General features: G+C 41.6%; 1 long non-coding RNA gene across 1 annotated transcript; it reads left to right on the top strand.

The window, feature by feature from the left end:
• The first annotated feature begins 2,492 nt into the window (after window positions 1-2,492).
• Window positions 2,493-7,273, top strand: LOC108309290. The gene is made up of 3 exons (XR_001827272.2): window positions 2,493-2,666; window positions 6,190-6,263; window positions 6,721-7,273. It is a non-coding gene; the product is annotated as an uncharacterized LOC108309290 (long non-coding RNA).
• Window positions 7,274-7,808: the final 535 nt, after the last annotated feature.

Genomic DNA, 7,808 nt, shown 5'->3' with positions numbered 1-7,808 from the left:
TCTTCCCTTGTCCTCCCTCCCTCCCTTTCTTTCTTCCTTCCTTTTTTAATTTATTTATGTTTTTTCAATTATTTTTTTCTTTTTCTTTTCTTTTCTTTTTTTTTGAGACAGGATCTCACTCTGTTGCCCAGGCTGGAGTACAGTGACATATCTTGGCTCACTGCAGCCTCAACTGCAGGTTCAAGTAAGTCTCCTGTCTCAGCTCCTGGGCAGCTGGGACCACAGGTGCATACCACCACACGAGTAATTTTTGTATTTTTTGTAGAGACAGGGTTTTGCTGTGTAACCTAGGCTGGTTTTGAACTCCTGAGCACAAGCAATCTGCCTGCCTTGGTCTCCCAAAGTGCTGGGATTACAAGCAGGAGCCACCATGCCTGACCAACCCACAGATTTTCAATCCTTGCCATCTTCCTTCCTTCCCATGTCTAGTGAGCTCCAGTGTCTATTGTTGCTGTCCTTATGTCCATAAGTACCCGATGCTTAGCTCTCACTTGTAAGTGAGAACATGTGGTATTTGGTTTTCTGTCCCTGTGTTAATTTGTTTAGGATAATAGCCTCCAGCTGCATCTGTGTTGCTGCAATGGACATAATTTCATTCTTTTTTATAGCTGCATAGAATTCTATGGTGTATATGTACTGTACTTTATCTAGTCCACTGTTGATGGACACCTGGGTTTATTCAGTTTTTTTGCTATTGTGAATAGTGCTGTGATGAATAAGCAAGTGTGTATCTTTTTGGTAGAATGATTTATTTTCTTTTGGATGTATACCCAGTCAGGGAAATACTGCATGAAATGGTAGTTCTAAGTTCTTTGAAAAATCTCTCAACTGCTTTCCAACTGACATTGTTGAGTTGCTGAACTAATGTTCATTCCCACCAATAGTCTATAAGCATTCCCTTTTCTTCACCGCCTCATCAAATATCTGTTGTATTTTGACTTTTAATAATAGCCATTCTGGTATGAGATGGTATCTCACTGTGGTTTTAATTTGCATGGTTCTGATGATTAGGGACGATACACATTTTTTTATGTTTATTGGCCATTTGTATGCCTTATTTTGAGAAGTGTCTGTTCATGTCCTCTGCCCATTTTTTTAAAAAATAGAATTGTTTTTTGCTTGCTGAATTGCTTAAGTTCCTTATAGATTCCAGATATTAGATGTTTGTCAGATGCATAGTTTATGAATATTTTCCCCCATTCTGTGAGTTGTCTGTTTACTCTGTTGATAGTTTCTTTTGTTGTGTAGAAGCTCTTTAGTTTAATTAGGTCCCACTTGTCAATGATTGTTTTTGTTGCAATTGGTTTTGAGGCCTTTGTTATTAATTACTTCCCAAGGCCCATATCCAGAATGGTTTTTCCAAGACTTTATTCTAGGGTTCTTATAGTTTTTGGTCTTCATTATAACCTTTGTCTCCTCCAAAACTTAATTACTACTTGCCTACTGTTGTCTGGAAACCTTGGCAATAACATCAAGAACCAATTAACACATATTTTGTATGTTACATGTATTATATACTATATTTTTACAATAAAGTAACCTAGATAAAAGATAATGTTATTCAGAAAATCATAAGAAAGAGAGAGTATATTTACTGTTTATTAAGTGGAAGTAGATCCTTGTGATAGCCTTCATCCTCCTTGTCGTCCTGTTAAGCAGGCCGAGAGGAGGAAGGAAAAGGAGGTATTGGTCTTGCTGTCTTAGGGGTGGCAGAGGAGGAAGAAAATTCACGTGTAAGTGGACCTACTCAGTTCAAACCCAAGTTATTCAAGGGTCAACTATAATTACAGTGCCTGTTCAGCTTTTGTTAAGGATTCACCATAAAAAATGAAAACTTCTACAAGATCTTGGGGCAGAAAGGCTAACTTTTTTGCCTCTCTTTTCTTAAAACATATTAACAGTATTAGGTCTACAATGAGTACAACCTCAGAATTCTATGTGTTCTGGGGTGAAAAGGGAACCTCAGAGCATGTGATTCTTGGCAAGAACTTTGACCTTGCTCTTCTCCATCCTGCCACTCACAGTCACCCTCTCTCCCTGTTTATTTTCAAGATTGACCTCACCCTCCCCTCATCCCCATGTTGCAGATTAAGTTTTTTGAGAAGATTTGACTGTAGGTGGTTTACAGGGATGTACTGAGTATCACCAGTAGTGGAGGGAATGGAATGCAGATGCAATAGGGGCCTTCACAGATCCTGCAATACTAGGAGAAGCTCTGAAGCTTGGTCATCCATCAAAGTGGTTGCCAAGGGGCCAGGCATTGTTGTTTTCATATTGACCAGTCACTGGGTTAAGCTAAGACACTGGGCAAGGTGGCTCTTTTTAGTTATAGGCAATTCCTGCAGAGGGACTCAGCTAAAAGCTGTCAGCACTAACACTCCCAGCAGCTCATAAATTCTCAGTTGGAATGGATCCTTGCAACAAGAGGTGGATTAACAAGAGAAATACAAACAGAAATTTATTAACGTGTTTATTTCATATATTCACAGGAGATACCCAAGGAATGAGTAATTCTCAAAAAGGTGGCTTTGAATTTGAGCTTCATATAGAATCTTGAACAAAGAACAGTGCATTTTTAGGGATGTGACAAGAGACAAAGGAAAAGGACTTTAACTCTCGATGGGTGGCAATTTATAAGAAGGCAAATGACCATCAGATAAATGCTGGTGAATAAAACTTGTTAATGTAGATGTCGCTTGTACTATCTCCAGGCCCAGAACGGTCTAAAGTTGTCTCCACTGGTCAGCCTTTGTTCTCTCTGATAGAAGGGGATGTGGGGACTGGGTGTCTTTAGTATTTATAAATTCATGTCTCGCTTTTAGGCAAATTGAAGGAGGGCAGAGCACTTTACTGCAACTGCTTCTCTTTAATTGCCTTCTGTTCAACAGTCCTTTGAGAGGCATATTTTGGCTGGGCGCGGTGGCTCAAGCCTGTAATCCCAGCACTGTGGGAGGCCGAGGCGGGTGGATCACAAGGTCAAGAGATCGAGACTATCCTGGTCAACATGGTGAAACCCCATCTCTACTAAAAATACAAAACATTAGCTGGGCATGGTGGCGCGTGCCTGTAATCCCAGCTACTCAGGAGGTTGAGGCAGGAGAATTGCCTGAACCCAGGAGGCGGAGGTTGCAGTGAGCCGAGATCGTGCCATTGCACTCTATCCTGGGTAACAAGAGTGAAACTCCGTCTCAAAAAAAAAAAAGAAAAAAAAAAGAGGCATATTTTGGGATGGCATATTCTAGTCTCCCAAAAAGCCAATGGACCAAGATTATCAAAGGAATGGTAGGTAGAGAAGAGGCCTGAGACCCAAACCCTAGGAATTATATTTAAAAATTGGCAAGAAGAACAGCATCCACCAGAGATGCTGAGGCAGAGTAGCCAGAGATGAAGAGCAGAAGTGTGTTGTCCAGAAACTAAGAGAATAAATATTTCAAGAAGCAAAGGACAGTCAAGCAAAGGACAAGAAAAAAGGATGGTCAAATCCTGCTGATATATAAAAGGAGATATGAAAATCATTCATTGGATTGGGCAGCGGGGAAGTCATAGGTGACTTTGACAAGAACACAGAAATGGGGCCTTACTGGGAGGGAATGTGGGGTCAATAGTAATATTTTAAGATGTGTAAATGCTCATGGAAATGACTCAGTGGAGAGAGAAAGCTGATGCAGGAGAAAGAGGTTATATTACAGAACTGACATTGTTGAGTAGGCAAGAAGAAGTGGGTTCTAATGCACAAGGACAAGGTTTATTGTCATAAAAAGGAAAACAAGGTATATGGCTATAGGTACGAAAAGTTAGTAAATTTATTGATAGGGATTTTCTCATTTCTCATTGAAATAAGAAGCAATTAGCAAATCTTAAAGAGAGGAAACGATTTGGGAGGTTTGAGAAGAAAGAAGATGTGAAATAGTTCTTTAGGAGAATGGACTTGGTGAATGTTCTCAAAGAATGGCGGGTGACACTACTTAGGGTCAGCCTGTTGTTTGTGGTCATAATTCTTTTCTTTTTTTTTTGAGATGGAGACTTGTTCTGTCATCAGGGTGGAGTGCAGTGGCATGATCTCAGCTCCCTGCAATCTCTGCCCCCCAAGCTCAAGTGCTTCTCCTGCCTCAGCCACCCAAGTATCTGGGACTACAGGCATACATCACCATGCCCAGCTAATTTTTGTATTTTTAGTAGAGATGTTTTTCACCATGTTGGCCAGGATGGTCTTGATCTCTTGACCTTGTGTTCTGCCTGCCTTGGCTTCCCAAAATGCTAGGATTACAGTTGTGAGCCACCGTGCCCGGCTGTGGTCATGATTTTAAAGAGATACCTGTCAGCATCATTGTGCTCTTCTGTAACCATATTCAGATACACAGGTGTAGGAAACGAGTGAGTACAGAAAGCAGATTTGACTCAGGCTGGAGTTATTCATTTATTTATTTAGAGACAGAGTCTTGCTCTTGCCCACGCTGGAGTCAGTGGTGGAATTATATTTCACCGAAGCCTCAAATTCCTGGGCTCAAGCGAGCCTCCTGCCTCAGCCTTTTGAGTCACTGGGACCACAGTTGTGCACTGCCATGTCCAGCTAAGTTTTGTATTTGTTTTTGTAGAGACAGGGTCTTGCTATATTGCCCAGGCTGATTTTGAGCTCTTGGTCTTAAGCAATCCTCCCACCTCAGCCTCTTAAAGTTGCTGGAATTTTAAGTCTGAGCCACTGCACCTGACCCCAAGGCTGGATTTTTGTCAGGTAGTTCTGACTAAAGGAGTGTGAAGTTGAAATTGAGGGTGTCTGCTTATGATGTTACTCGTAAGCATTACTTTGAGCTGATTACGCCAAGAGGTCAGAATGTTAGCAGGGGGAATGGAAATTAAAAATGAGAAGCCAGTAGGGTCAAACACTGTTATAGTTAGGGTGGAAGAGGGTGTGAGCTGATGGTAGGAGAGTGGGATGCTGGAAACTGGGGATTTGAATGGGATGCATTTGTTGGTAATGACAGAGACCAGGGTATGACCATGGAGGTAGGTGGCTGTGGGGAGATGGAGTACAAGATCCTTGTTGGTGAAAAGTAAAACGTTGGCAAACTAATGCATCGAACATACCACCTATGTTCATATCACCTATGTTTTGATACCTTTGGTATCAAAATGCCCAAGAATTATGGCAGGAATAATATTGAAGGGAGACAGTGAGTTGGGTCTAAAATCTTCAGTGACTAAGAGGCAGTAACTGTGATTTCTGTCAGCGATTACAATAATTTGGGTAGTAATTATCTTCTAGTACTATTTTTATGAGCTTGGTTATTGCATTCAGTTAGTATAGGATTCAGTTTCTTTGTCTAAAAACAGAGAAGTTGGTCCAAGATACCTCTAAGCTCCCCCTTTGTTCTAAAATTCCCTAACTTGAAAAAATGAAAAAATATATAGATTACATTTTTTTTTTTTTTTTTTTTTTTTTTTTTTTGATGGATTTTCATTCTGTTGCCAAGGCTGGAGTGCAGTGGTGCGATCTTGGCTCACTGCAGCCTCCACCTCCTGGGTTCAGGTAATCCTTCTGCCTCAGCCTCCTGAGTAGCTGGTACTAAAGTTGTATGCCACCAAACCTCGCAAATTTTTTTTTTTAGTAGAGACAGGGTTTCACCATCTTGGCCAGGCTGGTCTCGAACTCTTAACCTCGTGATCCACTTGCCTCGGACTCCCAAAGTGCTGGGATCACACATGTGAGCCACTGCGCCCGGCCAGATTACAATTTTTAAAAGCTCCTCTTGTTAATTATAGAAGAGTTGAACTTTAAGTATTTCAAATCTATTTAGTTCAGACTGTAATGTGCAATCTTGCCAATTTGCAAGGGCATTTTCTTATAGCTAACAAGATAAACTAAGGGCCTTGATAGGTTAAAGGGGAGAATGATGAGGGAGGGGAAGGCAAGATTTTATCCTACAAGTGTACTAAGTACCAACTGGGGAAATTTGGAGTTAATGTTGTTGGAGGTTTTTGCCATTGAAGAGAGAAAATTGTGTGGCTGTAAGTTTATGAAATGAGCCACTAGTGAGTCTTTGGCATGAGAACTCTAATTGAATGAACATCCACACATCAGAGAGGATTCCCTCACTCCTCTGTTCTCCCTAGATCCAGCAGCCATGCCCATCCACTAGAGCACTTTCCTCATTGCATCCTAGTAATTTCTCTTCTCTATTACCCTGCCAGGAATTGGAACTCCATGAGGGAAGAATTGTTTCTTATTCATTTTTGCACCCATCTTCAAGCCCAGTGCTTGTAATGTGAGTCATTTAATAAATATCTTTTTTCTTTTTAAGAGCCACGGTCTTGCTATGTCACCCAGACTGGAATGCAGTGGTGCAAGCATAGCTCACTGCAGCCTCGCACTCCACAGCTCAGGCAATCCTCCTGCTTCAGCTTCCTGAGTAGCTAGGACTACAGGTGCACACCACCGTGCCCAGTTAATTTTTAAGTATTTTCTGTAGAGTTGAAGTCCGTGTTGCCCAGGCTCATCTCAAACTCCTGACCTCAAGCGATTCTCCTGCCTCAGCCTCCCAAAGCACTGGGATTACAGTCATGAGCCACTGTGCCCAGCTGATAAAGATCTAATTAATGCAGGGTTGAATAGGTGATTGAATACATGAATGGAAACAGTAGGCACTTCTTTTTTGCTTTAGCATCCATTAAACAATAACCATCTTGTGGGTTGAAGTTACTGTACAACTTACGTGTTTGTAGGTATGTGACATGCGCATTTCAAGGGGCACATGAGAAAGCCACCTGACTAGGCAGTGTGATAGGATTGCTGATTTCTGCTGATGGCCATGCCTACCTTACTCTGGGATTCTGGGATTTTACATTTGCATGAAACATCTCTCCTTGTGCTAACTCCTGATTTGACTTGCATGACATCACCGAAGTGTTTCTAGTCATCTAGATCTCTTGGAAACTGGGGCCATGAATCATCAAAAGACCTATTGGACGCATTTTGAGGAACTGGGTGCCTGTATGGCCTGTCCTTGGCAGGGGCTCTGGGCTGGGATGGAAGTCTCCCATATCCATGTGTCTGGGCAAAATGCAAATGGCAGTAACCACAACCAGCTCCTTATTTCTCACTGATGCTGCTCACAGACCCAGCAGCCTTCACCCTGGAAGTAATCCAGTGGTTTTGACATGAACTCTGAGGTGGCACTTGGTTTTTCAAGAAAACTTCTCTGCTGCCAAGCCAAATCTATTCCGGATGCTGGGACCCATGAAGTGACCACCACCACATGGAGCAGTTGAGACCCACAGTGAGGTGAGGATAAAAGAATTCGTTGTCTTGCTTTCGTCTCTCATTGGCTAGGAGAACATAGGCATGTTACTTCCAGCTATGAAATTCTATTTCCAGCTGTAAAATAAGAGGGTTGACTCAAGAGGATCTGAACAGCCTTGTCCAGCCCTGTCATTCCTGCAGTACTGTGGATTTTTCTTTTAGGGATGAAAATGGGTTCCAGTACAAGTTGTTCTTCTCACTCTAAGGAAGCCCTGACCAGCCACTTTTTCCCTCTTGAGATAACATTTTAGTTATCATCTTTCTCAGTCCCCACCTCTGTCTTACAGTTTTTATTTTTCATGTCATTGTTTTCTTATTTACGTCAAATATGAGTTAGTTTACAAACATTCTGGAAAACGTCAAATCGACTCAGCATAGATTTATGTGGGTAATAACCTGCAGCACACACTGAAGCAAGGACATGGTATTAGGTCTTTCTTGCATTGCTATAAGGAAATACCTGAGACTGGGTAATTGATAAAGAAGTTTAATTTGCTCACAATTTTGCAGG

Source organism: Cebus imitator, unplaced genomic scaffold (genome assembly GCF_001604975.1).
Source record: "Cebus imitator isolate Cc_AM_T3 unplaced genomic scaffold, Cebus_imitator-1.0 Scaffold92, whole genome shotgun sequence".
Lineage (NCBI taxonomy): Eukaryota > Metazoa > Chordata > Mammalia > Primates > Cebidae > Cebus > Cebus imitator.
This window is presented reverse-complemented; position numbering and strand designations above follow the sequence as displayed.